The following is an 18,662-nucleotide window of genomic DNA, read 5'->3' on the forward strand; positions in this document are numbered from 1 at the left end:
GGCGGGCGCCCTAATGGCTCTTAATTGCCCGACCCGTGCCCGCAGGGAATGATGTAGTGGCAGAAAGGAGGAACAGACAAACAAAATGACTGTTGTATGTGCTTGTGAACGAGTGCCTGTCGTTGCACAGTTTTTCTTCCACGGGGGACGCGAATTTATCTGGGATTCGCGGCTGTGACCCCCTTATCCTCTCACGGGAGTCTTCTAGCGGCGGGCGCCCTAATGGCTCTTAATTGCCCGACCCGTGCCCACGGGGAATGATGTAGTGGCAGAAAGGAGGAACGGAGAGAGCAGGAGAACCTTAGAACAAGGAAACTTAAAATGAGAAGTGCAAAAAGAAATATAAACCAAAACCAAAACACAGTAAAACAATCAATGATAACACCAAACACACATACCACATCTGATCGCACTCGTTCGGACCGGTCCTTCTCTCACTCTGGTGCGCACCACACTCACCACTTTCAGGGTCCTCAAAAACTCTCGTAATTCTCCCGAAGGGCGTCCACTCGGACTGCCGCAGGGTGATGAGCTCGATCTTTTCCTCCTCGGGTGCCAGTTTTCTGCCGATCGGATTTGCCTTCCTAAGGCCGAGTCACTCAGACCCTAGGGCCAGGATTGGTTACCTGGACTTTTACCCAGGGTCACTAACCTGGGGGCCGGGACTACCAGCCCGGACTTCCTCACTCGGGACCACTAACCCGAGACCATACACGGGATGGCGACTCCCGCTTTATAATGGATTTATGCAGACACGAGGGGCGACCATCGAATTACACTGCCCCGTCCGGACAATTAGACCTTGCCTCCAGCTGTCCTTTGTTCTCAGGGAAGCCTCTCGAATCCCGGACAAGCCCCCAAATGTTAGGGTCCATGCTTCCGAGGCTTCCCCAGAGAACAAACTACATAGGCATAGAGATGTAAATTCAAGCAAAGTCTTTATTCAGCCAGCTAGCTGGGGTCCAAGTCAGCCTGATCCAGCGGGTCTCAACAAGGACCCCGAGCACTCAGAGCCAAGAGTTTATATAGCAATTTCAAAGCACTTAACTCATAGCAATTTTCCACAGCTATACATTATTCTTGCAAGACATATATCCTGGGGTTAAGCAAGGGCAGGGTAAGACTACTCCTCAATGGTTAGGGAGGTTCTGCACGATAAGCTTGGTATGTAAGATTAACTGACCAAGGTTAGCTGACCAAGGGTCACAGCTGCCCACCACCCGGTGCTCATGATTAACTTGTTTTTCAAGGCCTTACCCAGGCCCAGGGTTTTTTTTTTTTTTTTTTTTCTCTGAGTCACACTCTCAGAAAATGGTTTCTAGGTTTCTAAGATGGCTATGCTTATGCTAATTTACTAATCTTACTAATGCTTAGATTCTACATTTCCCCACTTTCCTTTGACCATTCCAATCATGGAATGTTTGTTTCTTCCTGCTGTGTGAGTGAATGATACTGCGGTCTCAGCATTAGCATCTGAACAGCACTCACTCTTTCCCTAACAAAGGCTATTAGCCGGTTTAAGATACAGGGACCTAAAGTGAGAAGCAGTATAAAAATAAGCAAGGGCCCTGCCAGGGTGGATATCAGGGTTGTAAACCATGGGGATTTAGTAAACTAGGATTCAAATAGCCCTTGGCTGGCCTCTCGCTCTCTCTTCCTTTGATCTGGTCTCTCTCTAAGTTTAGACATTGAATCTCTTACTATTCCGGAATGGTCTGCTGTTAAGGTTTAGCTAAGTTTTATTAGTTCTTTTTCCTGACTCTTAATGCTCTCTGCACTCCTTTACACCACATGTGGTTATCGGCTAGTGTGACCAGGGAGACTGAGGAAATGATTTTCTAATTTTACTTACTTTTAATGAGTTTTAATCTAAATTGCTGCAGGGGGCTAGTGGCTACTGTATTAGTGCAGAATTAGTGGTCTTACTACACAGCCACTATATACTTCAGGGGCACTTCTGCTTCTGAGCAGTATCTTTCCCCAGCCAGGTTGTCTTAGAGCTATCCTACCTTTCTTGGTACAGGCTCTGAGGGGCATCACTGGCCACAGCTCCCAATGTTTGGTCAATTAGATATTGCAAAGCTTTCCCTGCGTTGCATGTGTGGGCTCCCTCCCCTCCCCCGATACACATACTCCATTCATACCTGTGGTCACTTACTGCCAGGCCTTTTAAAGGGAACTTAGGACATAGGACACCCCCAAACCATCCACAGCGGCTCTGTATAGGTCCCCTTCCTATTTCCAGCCCTCTGTACTTAGAGCAGCTGCAATCTCTCTTTTTGAATTACCATGATTTTCTGGTACCTGAAGAATCAAGTCTCGCTGATCATATGTAAGTTAGAGGAATGCCAAAGGAGGCCATACACCATAGCTGCTCTGCAGATTTAATTCAAAGTGAGCAGAGGGAGGGTGTTGCTGGGCAGTGTGTATCACATATTAAGCAGCCAGCAGGGAGCCGGTCGCCCGCAGCGTTCCCCACACCCCGCCAGCCCCGCTGGCAGATGAGCAACACTCCAGGAAGCCGCACTATCAAGGATGAGGTATTCAAAAGAAAGATAGTTTTCTTTTACAGGGAAATGATGAGGCTTGTTAACTTTCAGGAGGAGCACTCAGCTTGTGAGTGCTGGCCCCAGGCTGCCCTTCTGTCCGTGGCCATCCTGTCCTTGCTACCGCGTGCCCACAGCCAGGGGCACTCAGTGCCAGCCTGCGGGTGGCAGAAGAAGGAGCTCTCCTTGGGGCAAGAGGAAGGCTGCTCCTGGTGGGACACACCTTGTCTGTGGGACACTCAAAGCACTGACCTATCAGATTTGCTCCTGGCTGCAATATTTGGTCCTGAGGCTGAGATCCCAGCCCCACAGATTAAAATCCCTACAAATCTTTATGGTCAGTCAAGGCCTTCTATTTTTATTCTCTCTTTCTGATAGAAGCATACACTAATAAGGTTGATCGTAGCACATTGTGTAAGTACTGGTCTCTATGCCAAATGACAACATAGGTCATGAAAATCACTCATCTGCAGGAGCAGAAAATAACCTTTGAATAATCTTGTCTTGCGTCTCGAGAGAATCGTTGGTCACCAACATCTTTTATAATAAATTCAGTTAGCAAGGGGACTGGTGAGAGGGTCAGAGGGTGTGATGATGATGATGACAGTGACTCACTCCAGAAAACCGCCCTGCTCTTATCAATCTCGAGAGCTTTCCATGGAGGCAGAGCTGTGTAGATAAGGGCCTGCCTTTATTTATCAAAAGCTTTTCTGACCCTCACACTGGGTGCCAGAGGAAACCTCCAAATCAGAATAGCATCTAAACTTTAATTCAAATTCCAAGAAAGTAAGAAGAAAAAAAAAAGGCTCTTTCTCCCTGTGCGCACCCATGCCAGGAATTTACAGGTAAGCCCAGCATCCTTGGAGGTCATAAAAAACAGTAGCTTGGTGCGGTCCAGCCGGAGCCATCTGATTAATAAGACCAAGGTGGGCTACCTCTGTGGCTGCCTACCAGGGAGCCGGGCGCCTGCAGCGCTCCCCACACCCTGCCAGCCCCGCTGGCAGATGAGCAACACTCCAGGAAGCCGCACTATCAAGGATGAGGTATTCAAAAGAAAGATAGTTTTCTTTCTTTTGTCCAAGATAAAGGACATTCTAGGCAACTTCCTAGGCCATGGGGCCAGGACAGGGCAACACGAGGGTGAGTCTAAACTGTGAGTTACAAAAAATGATCGAAGAAGCTTTCATCATATATAAGCAGTGAAGGGCCCCCACCAGTAAGATGGCGAACTTCTGGCTTCTCTTCCAGGTCCTCGGTTCCTGACGGCACCACCTAAAGACCAATCACCTCTCTCCCCACTCCCAGCACCTAGCCAATAGCCACCAGCCCCGTAGAAGTTACACCACAATCACCCCATGCCCCTTCCTATATAACCCAGCACCTTTCCCTAATAAAGCGGAATTCTCCGGTGAATTGCTGCTGTGTGTCACTCCTTTCCTTTCATTGGTGCCAAAACTGGGGAGACGGGACACCCCAACTGGGCCCTGTCTTCCCCCTGACACCAGCAGCAGCTTGCCCTCATCCTCTTTTTCCGGCACTGGCTCATCACACTTACCACTCCTCTCTGGCCTTTAGGTAAGTTTTCCCCCGGAGTGGGCCACTCTTCCCAGAGCTATCGCAGTGCCATTGACCGTGATCGTCCGGCAAGGCCCTGATGCTCGGGGACAAGGAGGGAACTGTCCCCGCCTCAGGCCTTCACAGCTGCGGTGGACCCTCAGGCCCCTCCTCCAATAGTCATAAATCCCTGCCTCAGGCCTTCACGGCTGCGGCGGACCCTCAGGCCCTCCTCCAACAGCCATAAATCCCCACCTCAGGCCTTCACAGCTGTGGCGGACCCTCAGGCACCCCCTCCAACAGCCATAAACCCCGCCTCAGGCCTTCACGACTGCGGCGGACCCTCAGGCTCCCCCCCCAACAGCCATAAATGAGGTGACTCCTTTGCAGATGAGAACGCTCCCTTTTTCCCCCCTCCTCCTTCTGTTCCATCCACCGAAATCCGTTCTGTCTGCCGAAAATTCCTAGTACTAAGTACCTCATGACTCCGGCACTCTGCCTTAGAGAAGTCCTAAGAAATTCCGACTCGTATACGAGTTTCCGCAGACCACCAAGGATCATCGGGGACACCCTTTGTCTCTTTGTGGTCTGCCTCCAGTCCGAGGATCTCCTTTCATCTTCCCCTGTTTGTCTCCTTCTCTGGCCTTCAGCCATGGGAGCCTCCTCATCCCTCCCTGAAAGTTCACCTCTTGAATGCCTGCTCAAGTATCTAGCCACAAGTACCCTCTCCCTGACACCTGATATAAAACCAAAACTTCTCCATAAATACTGCTCCCAAGATTGGCCGACATACCCCCTAGACAATAACAACCAATGGCCCGCAGGGGGAACTCTTGATCCTAACATCACTCACGATCTCTTTAACTACTCCCAGCGCCTGAAAAAATGGAAGGAGATTCCCTATATCAAAGTTTTCCTCCTCCTTCTCCCCCCACCCCACCCCAACTTCTCCTAGCCTGCAAGCCGCTGCCCCCGCAGAAGCCTCCCGTTCACTCCCTTCCCCTTCTTCTCCTACAACAGCCCTTCTCCCTTCCTCCCCCACCATCTCCTCCCCCATCTCACCTCCTCTGCCTTCATCCCCTGCGGATTAAGCCTGAGCCTTTCAGCCCCCCTTTAACTAGATCCTGGGGGCCTCCTCCGTCTTTGCCCTCATCACATGTTTCTCCCCTGTTGGGGACTGCCTTTGTCTTCTCACATGTTTGTAGGGAGAATGGGAAAGCACCTTCCCCCATGTCTGAATGCAGCATAGGAAAGCACAAGCTTGAGAACAACTGGTGCAGTCCTTGGAAGTTACCTGTCCACAAAAACATATCTTGTCCTCGAAGACGAGCCAAGACTCCTCACTCTGAAAATAGGGAGACCTTGAAGATGTGTAGAAACACCGCCCCTGCCTCTAGCTATGCCCTTCCTCCACTTGCCAATGTGGCAGGAATGGAGAACAAAAAACACCATAAGCAACTAACTGGAGCCCTGCTGTAGCTCAGTTAGTAGAGCATGAGACTCTTAACCTCAGAGTCATGAGTTCAAGCCCAACTGGAGCCGCAGAGGCAAGCAGCTGGGCTGCTGGCTGGCAATGCATGGGAGCATCAGTCCTCCCAGTTCTTTCCATCTTTCTTTATTTTCTTCGCCCCCCTTCCACACTTCAAGACCTGCTCGACTAGGTGCGGCTGGACTGCGTCACTCCCCCACAGACTGAGCCAGAACCCTTCAGTCCCCCTCAGACTCAGTCCCGAGGGCCTCCCAAAATTATCGCCCCCCTCTGGGACGTAGCTTAGACAGACTCACTCAAGCCCTATTACAGTATACCAGCCTTGACCCAGAAACGCCTGATGGAAGACATGTCCTTATGACATACTTCCTAGCTCAAAGCTACCTCGACATTAAAGCTAAACTCAAAAAGTTAGAACAGGGCCCCGCTACCCCACAGGCTGAGATCCTAACAGTGGCCTTTAAAGTCTTCCATAACCAGGAGGAGGAGAAAGAACGCTGTAAACAAAAGGCTGATCAAGCCAATTTCCAAATGTTGGCCCAGCTGATAAAACTACAACCTGGGTGCCCTTCTACAAAGAAGCGCCCCCCAGGAGCTTGTTTCAAGTGTGGACAAGAACGACATTGGTCAAGGGTGTGCTCCTCCCCCAGATCTCCTACCACCCTATGCCCCAGTATCGTGTCCCGCCACCTAGGGCGATGGCAGGAGAACGATCACCGAAGGCCTGGTTCGTTAGGAATCTTTATTATGGGCGTCCGAGCATCCATCTAGCGAAAGGCAAAAGCAAAAAACAACAACCACACCCACTTCCTCCAGGGCAGCAGCTTATATAGCATATCCCAACCAATCAGCTGACTGATCACGCGCCAGGTTCAGTCTTATTGGAAACATGTGAAAAGCATGCTATGAGCACGAGCATGGAAATGGGGACAAGCCAATCATGGAGACTTCCTTATGTGCTGAGCTGTAGGGCCAGGAAGGGTGGTGTCTAGGAAGCAGGCGCCATCTTTAGGGCATTGTCCAGCTAGAGTGGGGCTCAGCCTCGTCCATAGGCCGGGCCCCCACATCTCCCCCTTTATTGTTTTATAACCAAAGGGCTGTCGGGATCATGCCTGTCTTAGGTCGTCTGGAGTCTGCGCCATTCTTACCCGTCCTCAGGCAACAGACAACTTAGATCTGTGCCCTGTCTTAGGTTGATATGCGCAGCTCCCGATCTTACCCGTCCTTGACTACTGACCCAGCATATTAAGCCATACTCTAGGGGAGATGTCTTCCTCTAGTGCTGCCATGGCCTGCAACAGGACCTTCTGTTCTCCCCGTTGCTGTTTTTGTATGGAACAGACTTTCCTCCCAAGCAGGAGGAGGCCCACAATTAGCAATATTCCTATGACACCTACACCTGACCAGGCTTTGGTGGCATTTAACACAGCTTCAGCTATTTGAGCTACGGAGCTAACATTCAAAATTTCTAACCGTAGCTGAGTGGTGAACTCGTCAAGCTCACTGGACCAATTTGTGGTTAACATCTTGCCTAAATGTCTGGACAAGTTGGCAACTTTAGAATAATTATGAAAAGGAATACCAGTAATACACCCCCGTATAAGAATGGACGCAGCCCACAGACAAAACCTCCCCCAAGAGGTCCAATTGTTCTTGAAGAAGGTTCATGCGTTGGTTGACCAAGGCCATCCCATTCTTAAAATGGCTGTTAATGACGTTCTGCATTGTCATTGCCGAGGCAGTGGCCTGGGACAGACCATTCAGCATCTCTGCCGTAGGAATGGTGATAGTCAGCGCGGCGGTGGCTGCAGCTGCAGCTCGGCTCCGCCATTGCCTGCTGTAGGATCCACGGCAGGAGCAGAAGCAGTGCGATCATCTTGTACCTCCGCTCCGGGGTTTTCCACTCTGCGTATCAGATGTTCAGGCACCCAAACAGGGTTCTGCTGGTCCTGTGGAAAAACACAAACTGAGCCTCGGGTCCAGATTATCACTGGGTCTGGGCCTTTCCATGTTCCTTCCAACACATCCTTCCACAAAACTTTAGGCATGTGTTTTGGATTGGATTGTTGGCCGTGCCGCTCTGCTGCACTGTGGCCATTTTTGTCCAGTGTTAAAAAGTTTAAAATAAATAATATGATGTTTAATTTGTCTCTGGGGGATCTAAAGTCTTCTCCTATTCCCCCTTTTTGTTTATATAAGGCATTCTTGAGGGTGAGGTGGGTACGTTCCACCATACCCTGACCCTGAGGGTTGTCTCTAGCTCTCTGCTGCTCTCATGACACAAAAGGATGTCATCCATATAATGATAGATGCCTTAGGCAAGGCCATGGGCAGTGGCAAACCCAGTGGTATTGAGCCCATAAGCACCATCTGCTTATTTACAGCTCTAAGGTCATGTAAAAGCCTCCACTTCCCTGTTTTCTTTCTTATCACAAAAATAGGTGTGTTCCAGGGGGAGGTAGAGGCCTGAATATGCTTGGCAGCAAGCTGCTCCTGTACTAAAGTGTGGGCTGCTTCCTTCTTCTCTTTAGTAAGGGGCCACTGAGGAACCCACACAGGATTCTCAGATTGCCACTGAATCTTTATTTGCTGTTCTCCTTCAGTGGCCCCGAGGAAAAACCCAGCCCGGGCCCTCCAAATCGACGGGCGTAATGTTAGACAAAGGAATGGACTTTTCTCGACCCGACAAGTTCTTCCCAAGTCCACCTGTCCCGGGGTAGCCCTGTCTTTTCAGAATGCAGTTAGACTGTTCGCTGTAGAAAGTTTCCGTGGTCAATTTGAGATTCATTTGGGTTAGTACATCTCTTCCCCAGAGGGACACGGGTATGTTTAGCACGAAGGGTTGAATTATCCCCTCGTACCCTTCTTGGTCCATCCAAGACAGTGAAGCAGCACTACATAGGGGCGCTTGGGCTCTTCCAGGGTCTTATGGCCTCCCTACACCATTTGTTGGCCTGCTTATAGGCCAGCTGCTTCACAAGGGACATAGCAGTATCAACATCACCAAATATGCGACCGGCTGTTTGCATCAGTCTGGCTAGAAAGTCTGCATATGGCTCATTAGATCCTTGCAACACCTTTGACAGCTGACCCTGTAGGTCACCTGTGCCTTGCAGTGTCTTCCAGGCCCTCACTGCTGCTGTGGCTATTTGCATATATACCGCTGGGGGGAATCCTACCTGATTCTGTTGACCCAAATATGGACCCGTGCCCATCAACATGTCTAAGTTCCATTGATGATTACCTGCTGCAGCATTACGCCAAGCCGTGTCCTGTGAAAATTCTTGCCAGGCTGTCTTAAATGTCAGGTACTGACCTCCAGAGAGGGCTGCTCTTGCTACATTGGCCCAATCATCCGGCGTCAGATTAAGAGAAGCTACTGACTCCACTAAAGAAACAGTGAAAGCTGCCTGGGGGCCATACGTTGTGGATGCTTCCTTCAGACTTTTAATGACCTTGAAATCTAGGGCTTGATGATACCTCTGTTGTGTATTAGGGTCTTCAAATACAGGGAAAGCGGCACTTCCTTGTTCTCTCAGCCACTCCCTCCACCCCCCTCTTTCTAGTCCTTGATTGCAATCACACAAACGACGACAGGGCTGTACGTGATACGGGGGTGGTTCTGCAAATGAAGCCGGAGGAAGAGGGGGTGCTGATGGCACCATTTTCAAGGACGGTTTCAGGGTTGTTGAGAGGGGGGTGTCCTCCGACTCCTCTTCCTCTTTCTGTTGCCTTAGCTGCGTTAGGGAGGGATAACTGTGGGGGATAGGGCATTCCTTCCTCTGGGCGATTCTAAGTCTCCTTATGTGCTTTTCTAATTCCTCCCCCGATAGCTCCCCTTCCTCATCTGTAGATCCTCCTCGCTCGGACCCCCTCTCTGAGGTCCTAGTGGAGGATCTTTCCTCCCGGACATCTTCCAGGACTTCCTCCCCCTCTCCATTAGCCCTTAGGAGTGCCCGGAGTGGTTCCTCCACCCGCATCCTAGACACCTCTGAACCCATAGTGCAGAGGAAAGGAGGTTGACTCTATTCTAAGTTGAGGTTACATGTGCCTGCGCTCGTACCCCTGAATTGAGTCTCCTTACAGCCTGAGAGTCCTCGCTAACTGGTTTTCGTCGCTTCCCGCGAACTTGAGTCTACGTCGCTTTACCTGCGAACTTTCCACAGCGCTCTTATTCTTTCATGAGGAAACGCAGAAACATATACAGACTAAGACAGAACAAGACAAGAACACAAAGGCTAAACATACACACCACAATTGCTTGCATTCGCACGACCTGATGTTGCTTTCACTTTGTCCCTGACCATACTCACCACTCTCCAAAATATCAGTCACTCGTGTAACTCTTCCAAAGGGTGTCCACTTGGATCGCCGCAGGGTGAGAAGTTCCACTCTGTCCTCGGACGCCAGGTTTTCGTCCCGGGTTTCGGCACCAGCTATCATGTCCCGCCACCTAGGGCGATGGCAGGAGAACGATCACCGAAGGCCTGGTTCATTAGGAATCTTTATTATGGGCGTCCGAGCATCCATCTAGCGAAAGGCAAAAGCAAAAAACAACAACCACACCCACTTCCTCCAGGGCAGCAGCTTATATAGCATATCCCAACCAATCAGCTGACTGATCACGCGCCAGGTTCAGTCTTATTGGAAACATGTGAAAAGCATGCTATGAGCACGAGCACGGAAATGGGGACAAGCCAATCATGGAGACTTCCTTATGCGCTGAGCTGTAGGGCCAGGAAGGGTGGTGTCTAGGAAGCAGGCGCCATCTTTAGGGCATTGTCCAGCTAGAGTGGGGCTCAGCCTCGGCCGTAGGCCGGGCCCCCACACCCCAGATGCCACAAAAAGGGCCACTAGGGGTCTGATTGCCCAGCCACCCGAAGGGGAGGCTGGACGAACAACCCCCATCCTAAGCCCACCATAGTGGGGCTGGCAGAAGAAGATTGACAGAGCCCGGGGGCTTCTTGCCTGACCATTTCCATCACCAAACAGGAGCCCAGGGTTATTTTAATAGTAGACGGTCGCCCCATCTCCTTCCTACTAGATACAGGAGCCACCTTCTCAGTCTTGCGGGAGTACTGGGGCCCTACCACACCTGCCGTTACTCCTATAGTTGGGGTAGGAGGTAAACAGATTTTCCCATTAAACCCCCCCCCATGCACAATCCAAGACAATCCCATACCTTTCTCCCACTCCTTCCTAGTTATGCGCCAGTGTCCCATCCCCTTACTAAGATGGGACATCCTTTCTCTCCTCCACGTTTCCATAACTATATCCACTCCCATAGCCCCCAGTACTCCCTTTCTGATGGCCCTCATAGCCAACGACCCCCCTCTACCCAATGAAAGCTCCAGTTTCACCCTCATACACCCTGTAAATCCCAAAGTTTGAGACATTACAAGCCCCTCCGTGGCTCTATGTCCTCCTGCCTCTATCAAATTACGTGACCCCTCTCAGTATATCTGTCAGGCCCAATATACCCTAACCACTTCAGCCATCATAGGCCTCCAACCCATCATCCAAGATCTCTTAAACAAAAATTACCTCAGACCCACTCACTCCCCATTTAATACCCCCATATTAGCTGTTAAAAAAAACAACAGATCTTTCTGCTTCATCCAAGACCTTCGCGTCATCAACATAGTCGTTGTCCCTATCCATCCCTTAGTTCCAAATCCATATACCCTTTTATCGCAGATCCCTGCCTCGGCATCCCACTTCTCAGTCCTAGATCTCAAGGACGCATTTTTTCTATCCCTCTGGACCCTTCCTCCCAAGATTTCTTCGCCTTCACCTAGACGGACCCATACACAAGACATTCTGAACAACTCACTTAGACAGTCTTGCCACAAAGCTTCCGAAATAGTCCCCAAATTTTTAGACAAGTCCTAGCTCAGGACCTCAAACAGTTTCATCATGATCACTCCGAGTCCACCTTATTACAGTACGTAGACGATCTTCTACTCTGCAGTCCCTTGTGAGAACAGTCTCAACTTGACACTGCCTCTTTACTTAACCTTCTAGCTTCCAGAAGTTACCAGGTATCCCCCCTCAAAGCTCAAATCTCTTCCCCTTCTGTCACTTCCCTTAGATTCCTTCTGTCTCAACAAAAAAAGTCCATTACCTTAGACAGAAAATGACTCCTCTCTGACCTGCCCGTTCCCAAAACCAAGACAGAAATCCTTTCCTTTCTAAGCCTGGCTAAGTATTTTAGAGCATAAATCCCTAACCTCTCCCTGTTAGCAAGACCCCTATACAACCTCAGCAAAAGCCCCCCTGAAAAACCATTATCCTCCTCACCCCAATACTCCTTCATTAAGCTCTGTCGAGCCCTTGTAGAAGCATCAGCTCTCCATCTTCCTGATTTGTCGAAGCCCTTCTCATTATACATTCATGAGAAGTCCAGTCAAGCTCTAGGAGTTCTAGGCCAATATTATGGCCCATCCTTTGCCCCAGTAGCTTATCTCTCCAAGCAATTAGACCCCACAGTTCGGGGATGGGCCCCCTGCCTACAGGCATTAGCCGCTGGGCAGCTCTTGCAGAAAGAAGCTCATAAACTAACATTCGGGGCGCCCCTTACCATTCTGTCCCCACATCACCTAAAAGATCTCTTAACCTACAAAAGTTTACAGACTCTCCCTCCCTCCAGACTCCTGACCTTACTGTCCTCTTTCCTCCAAAATCCCGTTCACCCCCTTTGCCATCCATACCCAAATCATGACTTTTTCCTCCTTTACTGCTCTCTCACTTTTTTTCCTTATTCCTATTGTCTTCCCCGCCACCCCAGCCTCCTTTGTATGGCGATTCAAAGTCAGACAAACTTACACACAGCATCAAACAAAAGTTACTGCCCTCATTGCCACATCAGACTGCCCTCTGAAAAGCTGCTCTGAGCCTTTATACCTCCACTTTCCTCCCTCCACCGAAGTGTTCACTAGCAGCTACCCTTATTCTCCCTACCTCTGCTTCCTCTATGACCAAAAACAAGCCTATTGCAGGCGATGGCCAGACACCTACTGGGGATGTCCCTACTGGTCTTGTGCAATTCACTACATGGGTAACTCCCAGTACCCACAGTATTACTCCTCCAACTGTTTCATGAAATATCCCAACGGCTCATTCTCCTTATCAATCCCAGATCCCTGGGACTCTCGATGGGCTGCCGGAGTCACCGCCTCAGTTTACTACGGGGGGTCCTCGATCCCCCACGGTACCCTTCATATCTCTCGTGAGTATGTTCCCTCTCACTCCCAGATCTCTCAAGTTGCATCAGATATCGGACATTCCAAAAAAGTCATTATCCAAACTCTTGACGGCACTTCCTCATCTTCTTATTCCTCCTACTCTTGGTTACAGCTTATTCAAGACACCACCATCTTTCTCAACCACACCCTCAACACCGCCAATTGTTTCTTGTGCGCATCACTACAGCGCCCATTGCTGGCCACCGTGCCCCTTAATATTTCCAACTACTCCTTCCATGCAGAAGGACAACCCCTCTGCCCCCTGGCAGACATACCCCTATGGGAATCAGAATACACAGATAATCTCACCATCCACCACTGTGTAAGCCCAGCTCCACCCCCCTCCAGCGCACTTCACTGCCTCTCTATCTACACCCCTACCTCCGGCTCTAAGACTTTCACTCAACCGGGACACTTCTTTTACTGTAATGGCAGTCTTTTCACTTCACTGCCTCCCAACTCCAGCACACCCTGCATTCTCGTCACCCTAATCCCACAGTTTACACTTTACAGCATGGCAGAATTCCTTGAGCTCCAACCTCCCTTGCCCTCGCGTACAAAAAGGGCTGCTTTCCTTCCCATCATGGTCGGTATCTCTTTGACCACCTCAGCCATTGGGGCAGGGTTTTCGGGAAGAGCCTTGGGTCACTCTCTATGGGCAGTTAGAGATCTCAATGCCAAACTTGAGGGAGCCCTGACATCCACTGCCGATTCCCTAGCCTCTCTCCAAAGACAGGTCACTTCGCTAGCTAAGGTCACCCTTCAAAACTGGCGGGCCCTAGATCTGCTTACAGTTGAAAAGGGCGGCACCTGCGTCTTCCTTTGAGAAGAGTGCTGCTATTACATCAATGAATCCGGCATTGTAGAAACTGACATTACCAAACTCACCGACCTTGCCTCCAGTCTCCACTCTGCTTCCAATTCCAACCCATTCTCATCAATACTAACAAACCCCTTCCTCACCTGGCTCTGGCCCATTGCAGGCCCCATAATAATCATTCTTCTCGCCTGTCTCTTCTTACCCTGTATAATAAAGTTCATCAAATCCCAAGTCGGAAAAATCTCTAATCAAACTTTCAACCAGCTTTTACTCAGGAACTATCAGCTTCTGGCCACAGAAGATCCCTCACCCTCATGTGACCTCCTCACCACACGCTGAGATGGACCCCTCTCTCCGCTGGAAATTGTTTCTGGAAACAATGGCCGCAGACGCCTGGCTTCTGGCACCCGTATCCTCCTGGCGCCACCATTAGAATCAACAAGTCCTTGACCTATAGTTACAAGGAACCTTCATTAATTTCCAACCTGAAGAAGTCCACATCTACTCGTCCTTGCTGTGAAGAGTCCTATCAACCCTTTTCCCCCAATCCTCAAGCCCTCACTCCCTCCCTTGCCCCCATTCAGCACGAAGCAGTCAGAAAGAAAGCAACGTCCACAACCCCATAGAGGAGAAAGGGGAGAATGAAGGGCCCCCCACCAGTAAGATGGCGAACTTCTGGCTTCTCTTCCGGGTCCTCGGTTCCCTACGGCGCCACCTGAACACCAATCACCTCTCTCCCCACTCCCACTCCCAGCACCTAGCCAATAGCCACCAGCCCCGCAGAAGTAACACCACAATCACCCATGCCCCTTCCTATATTACCCAGCACCTTTCCCTAATAAAGCAGATTTCTCCAGTAAATTGCTGCTGTGTGTCGCTCCTTTCCTTTCAACCAGGTAGAGATCAATCACTTCAGTAAAGCAGTCACTGCTAGAGATTTAATTTTGATATTATGAAACCAAACGAAGAAGGATTAATGAGAGAGAGAGAACGCAAGCACAATGAAAGAAATCCCTTTTCCTCTAGCTTAAAGAAATGGGGAATCCCAAAAAAGAGGGTAGGACTGGGACCTTATCTATTTTTCTTAATCAATTCTCTCCCCTTAAGTCTCTCCCATAATAATTTTGGGTGAAACTGGGGCCAGTCTCTCCAAACTTCGTTATTCCCATACTGATGAGTCAAAATCAGGTTGCTGCGCTGTGGGAGGAAAGAAGAGAACATTTTTCTAATAATTCATTCAGCAAATGAGTTGCCCTTCAAGACGAAGCCAGTTAGGTACGTTTTAGATGCTAATTGTCACATGATAAGGAAACTGGAGGAAATTCCATTAGTTGAATTAATAAGGTGAGAGAGACTTCCTAGAGAGGCAAAATGTGCAAAGGGCAGGGTCAGAACCAGCCAGACCCCAGAGTACCACCTCCCTGAATGACTGACACCGGACCACAGTTGGGAGAGCCTAGGTTGGGCCTGGATGGCCTGTGGAGGGGGCTTTGTGGCACAGAGTCAGATCACATGGGCGCCCCCACGTGAGGTAAATTAGCTCTCCCGGCCTCCGCCACCTGCAACCACGAGACCGCGCCACCCCGGCGGACTGGCCCGCGGCAGGGGGCTTCCTGGGACCGAGCCCCACTCCCCAGTAAAGCCGGCCGCACAACAACCCCGGCACCCTCAGGGCCTGCGGCGCCGTCCACCAGTCTTGGGTGAAATAGGAAAAATAGTGGCTGCAGAAAAAAATACGCACACGCCTAATGTGGAGAATATAATACGAACTGACTTGCCAAGAATTTCTGTTCCTGTTCAAAACAAGGGAGGAGTATTAGCATTTAACTCACTTTAATATTTGCTTTTTACTTTGTTACCTGGCAGTTAGAATCCAAACTATACCCATTTAGAAGAGGAAAAACGTGTTGCCTCATGGCCCAGATCAGGCATGGTTAGGCTGGAGGAAGGCGGAAAGGGGCCCGAGACTTACCACCTTATAGAAAGATGAGTTTTCATGAGACTTTAAAAGAGCCATAGATTTATTTCTTAAAGTCCATCTCATGTTAAAACTATCATGCCCACCCCCAAAAGGTGATCTCTTCTGAGCAGACTACATTTCCAAATAAGAGCTCCAGATGAGGAGCAGGTCCAGACGGTCCGGGAGACGGCGGGGGGCTCTCCTAAGGGGCTGCATGGGGTCACGGAGCCTTTAGCCTTTCCTACAATTCTCCACCATTAATGAACAGTTTTCTCCAGGGAAACTTCACTGTTTTAAGTCATGTTGGGACACCCTCAGTCACCCTCAAGCCATGAGAGATGAAAAATAGAATCCAGCTGGCCCTGGAGGTGCACAGAGCAGACCCCAGCACCCGGGGCTGCATTTCCCTCACAGCCACACAATGCCCAGCACCCACCCCCCGCAGACCACAGAGAGAGGCCGAGCTGCTGCTCTGTCAGCTCTGTGGGTGGCAGCCCTGGAGCCAGCCACACACCCAGAGAACTCCACTGAGCTTCCCCACAACACCACAAAGGTCCAACACTGTTGGGTGTCCGGCCCTGTTTGGGACAGGGACGTGCAGGAGGCTTTCGGCTCCTGCTCTGCTCAGCTCTACAGTGGACGGCTCGGCACCAGTTCTCCCAGAGTCCCGGCAGAGGCTCCTTGTGTCATCAGAGCTCCAGCCCTTTCCACAGCGTCCACTCTTGGTCCTCTGCTCTAGGAGTAGAGATCTGGCTAATGGCAGTGGCTCCACCTTTCATTTGAGATCTGCCCACCAAGGAGAAGTAGCTCAGAAAATACAAAACAGACTATGCAAAGGTCACTCGGGCTTGGCTTTCCAAAGAGATTTCCTCAGCCGTGTTTGTAAGCCTTGAAGACAGGCTAAAGAATTATGGGCTAATTCCAGAGAAGCAGTAAAATCTCTTCTTCATTGGTTTCCCACTCTCACCACCTACCTATCCTGTCCTCACCCTACTTCTTCCTCACTCAGCACAACTGAGAGATGTGCTCACTGGTTCCCTCTAGAACAGCCATTTCTAACTTCCAGGCTGATGGAAACGGCCAGTACAGAGCGACTCTCAGATACCAGAGTGTGGACAGTTGCCCTCACCACACAGGGCATTGCTATTGCTTAGCGCCTAAACTCATTTCCAAGCGTGGGGCCTGACTTTTTTTGAGGATTATGAGTGTCATTTCCAGATCTTTCCTCACCTCATGTGGTTTCTTCACCCTTTGGCTGTGATTATCATGCTATGGGAATGAGTAGGGGGTGCTTCCTTCCCAAGCAGATTCAGAAGTGAAGCCACGGAGGATTTGATTGTGGGAAAGAGAAGGTGCCCAGGACCAGGTGGAAATCTGGTAGAATCATAAGCCGAGGGAGCTCCCTGCTTCCATTCCCTGATGAGCAGAGAGAGAGGAGTTATACCACTGGATTTCTGGATCATGTCCCTCTCTAAGCTTTGGTCTCAGGCCAGAGCAGAGTTGTTCTAATTTTGCAGAGTTCCTGGGAGTACAGAAGCTTTGTAAATCAGCCTCTCTGCAGAGGAACATGAATGGTACAAACTGACTAGTTCCTTGTTAGCACAACTTTCTGCTCTCTGGCTTTGAGACAGTCACCCCGCCGCCTCCTCCTCCTCATGTGACCATGATTATCACTGTCATAGCCAGCCTTTTATTCAGTAGGCACCTTGAGCCAGGTTCTTGACTATTTGTTTACATATAGTATGTCTTTGACTCTTGACAACAATTACATAAGAACTAATAGTACTTCTATTTTTCATATAATCAGCTGAGACTGAAAGAGCTGAAGCAAACTGCCTAAATACACACATATGCAGTAGGTGGCCCAGACAGGATTTAAGCCTGATCCGCTTGACCTATGGATACCTTCTAGAAAAAAATCACCTGGGAGCAAAGCCTTGGCTCTGTTAAGAACTCCTTCAACTGAGATTCTAATGGCGACATGCATGAAAGATGGGTGAGGCCATAGCCACCTTTCAGAAGTCAGGATTTGCATTTTCCCTGCTTGGGCTGGTCTTTGAACCAACTGGCCCCCAATGGGGAGCACTAGGAGAGTTCTGATTCCCGCAGACCTTTCATGGCCTGAAGGGTGCTGCCCCAAATGGTCCATGTGTCAGCTGGCAGTGGTGATTGCTGGCTCTGCTGAGTGGAGTCCCCTGTCCTGGACTCCTTTACCCTTTAGGTTTTTGCTCCTGGGGCAAAGTCCAGTTGGTCATGGTCTGGTTGGGCCTTTGAGTGTCTCTTGGGAGTGAGCCTTTGACATCTTAGCCACAGGGGCGTGTCCTGGCCAGGAGAGTTTGCCCACCGCCTGTTGCTGTCATTGGATCTGAGCACTGTCTCCAAGGGGGAGTAACTCACTGCCCTTCTGGGGTAGTCAGCCTAGGAACCACTGAATCCATTACACATGGAGGCAGAGCTGCCCTCCGTGAATGACCAGAAGAGGCCTGTAGGAGACCCCTTCAAGGAACAAGACCATGGTGCAGTTGCCCAGGGGCTCCTGGATGGGGAGTGTGCTCCATCGGCCATGTGCAGAGGGCCTGGGCTCCCTGACACTCATTCCCACTAGAGTGGCTTTGATTAATCCTACTTCATGGGATTACTATTATGAGGACTGAGGTAATGTACAGAGAGTGCCTAGAAGCGTATCTGGCATGTGGTAGGTGCTCAGGAATAGTGCATTCTTTTATCCTGGTCAAATAGCTGAAATGCGCTAGCTGTCAGGGGAATAATGGAGAGCACAGTGCCTTTGACCAAAAGACCAGACCTCTCTTTGCTCCCTGGACAATGCTCAGAATTCTCTTCAAGTTAACAGATATTCTCCTGCTCAGGACCTCCTCTCTCCTCTCTATAAGCCTTCACAGATAATTCTAGTTCAAAGTGACCTTGCACACCTCTGCATATACCCGTATCCTTAGTGATAACTGGACTGGTGCCTCTGCTGACAGACGTGCGTTCCTTGAGCCCAGACAGGAGGGAGTCCTTGCCTCCTCGCCTCCCTACCCACCGACCC

At 50.1% G+C, this 18,662-nt stretch overlaps 1 pseudogene; it reads right to left on the reverse strand.

Annotated features, from left to right (window-relative positions):
• The window catches only part of LOC140846029 (solute carrier family 22 member 4-like), a 51,366-nt pseudogene that overhangs the window by 25,296 nt on the left and 7,408 nt on the right, over positions 1–18,662 (reverse strand).

This window comes from Manis javanica, chromosome 14 (genome assembly GCF_040802235.1).
Source record: "Manis javanica isolate MJ-LG chromosome 14, MJ_LKY, whole genome shotgun sequence".
NCBI lineage: Eukaryota > Metazoa > Chordata > Mammalia > Pholidota > Manidae > Manis > Manis javanica.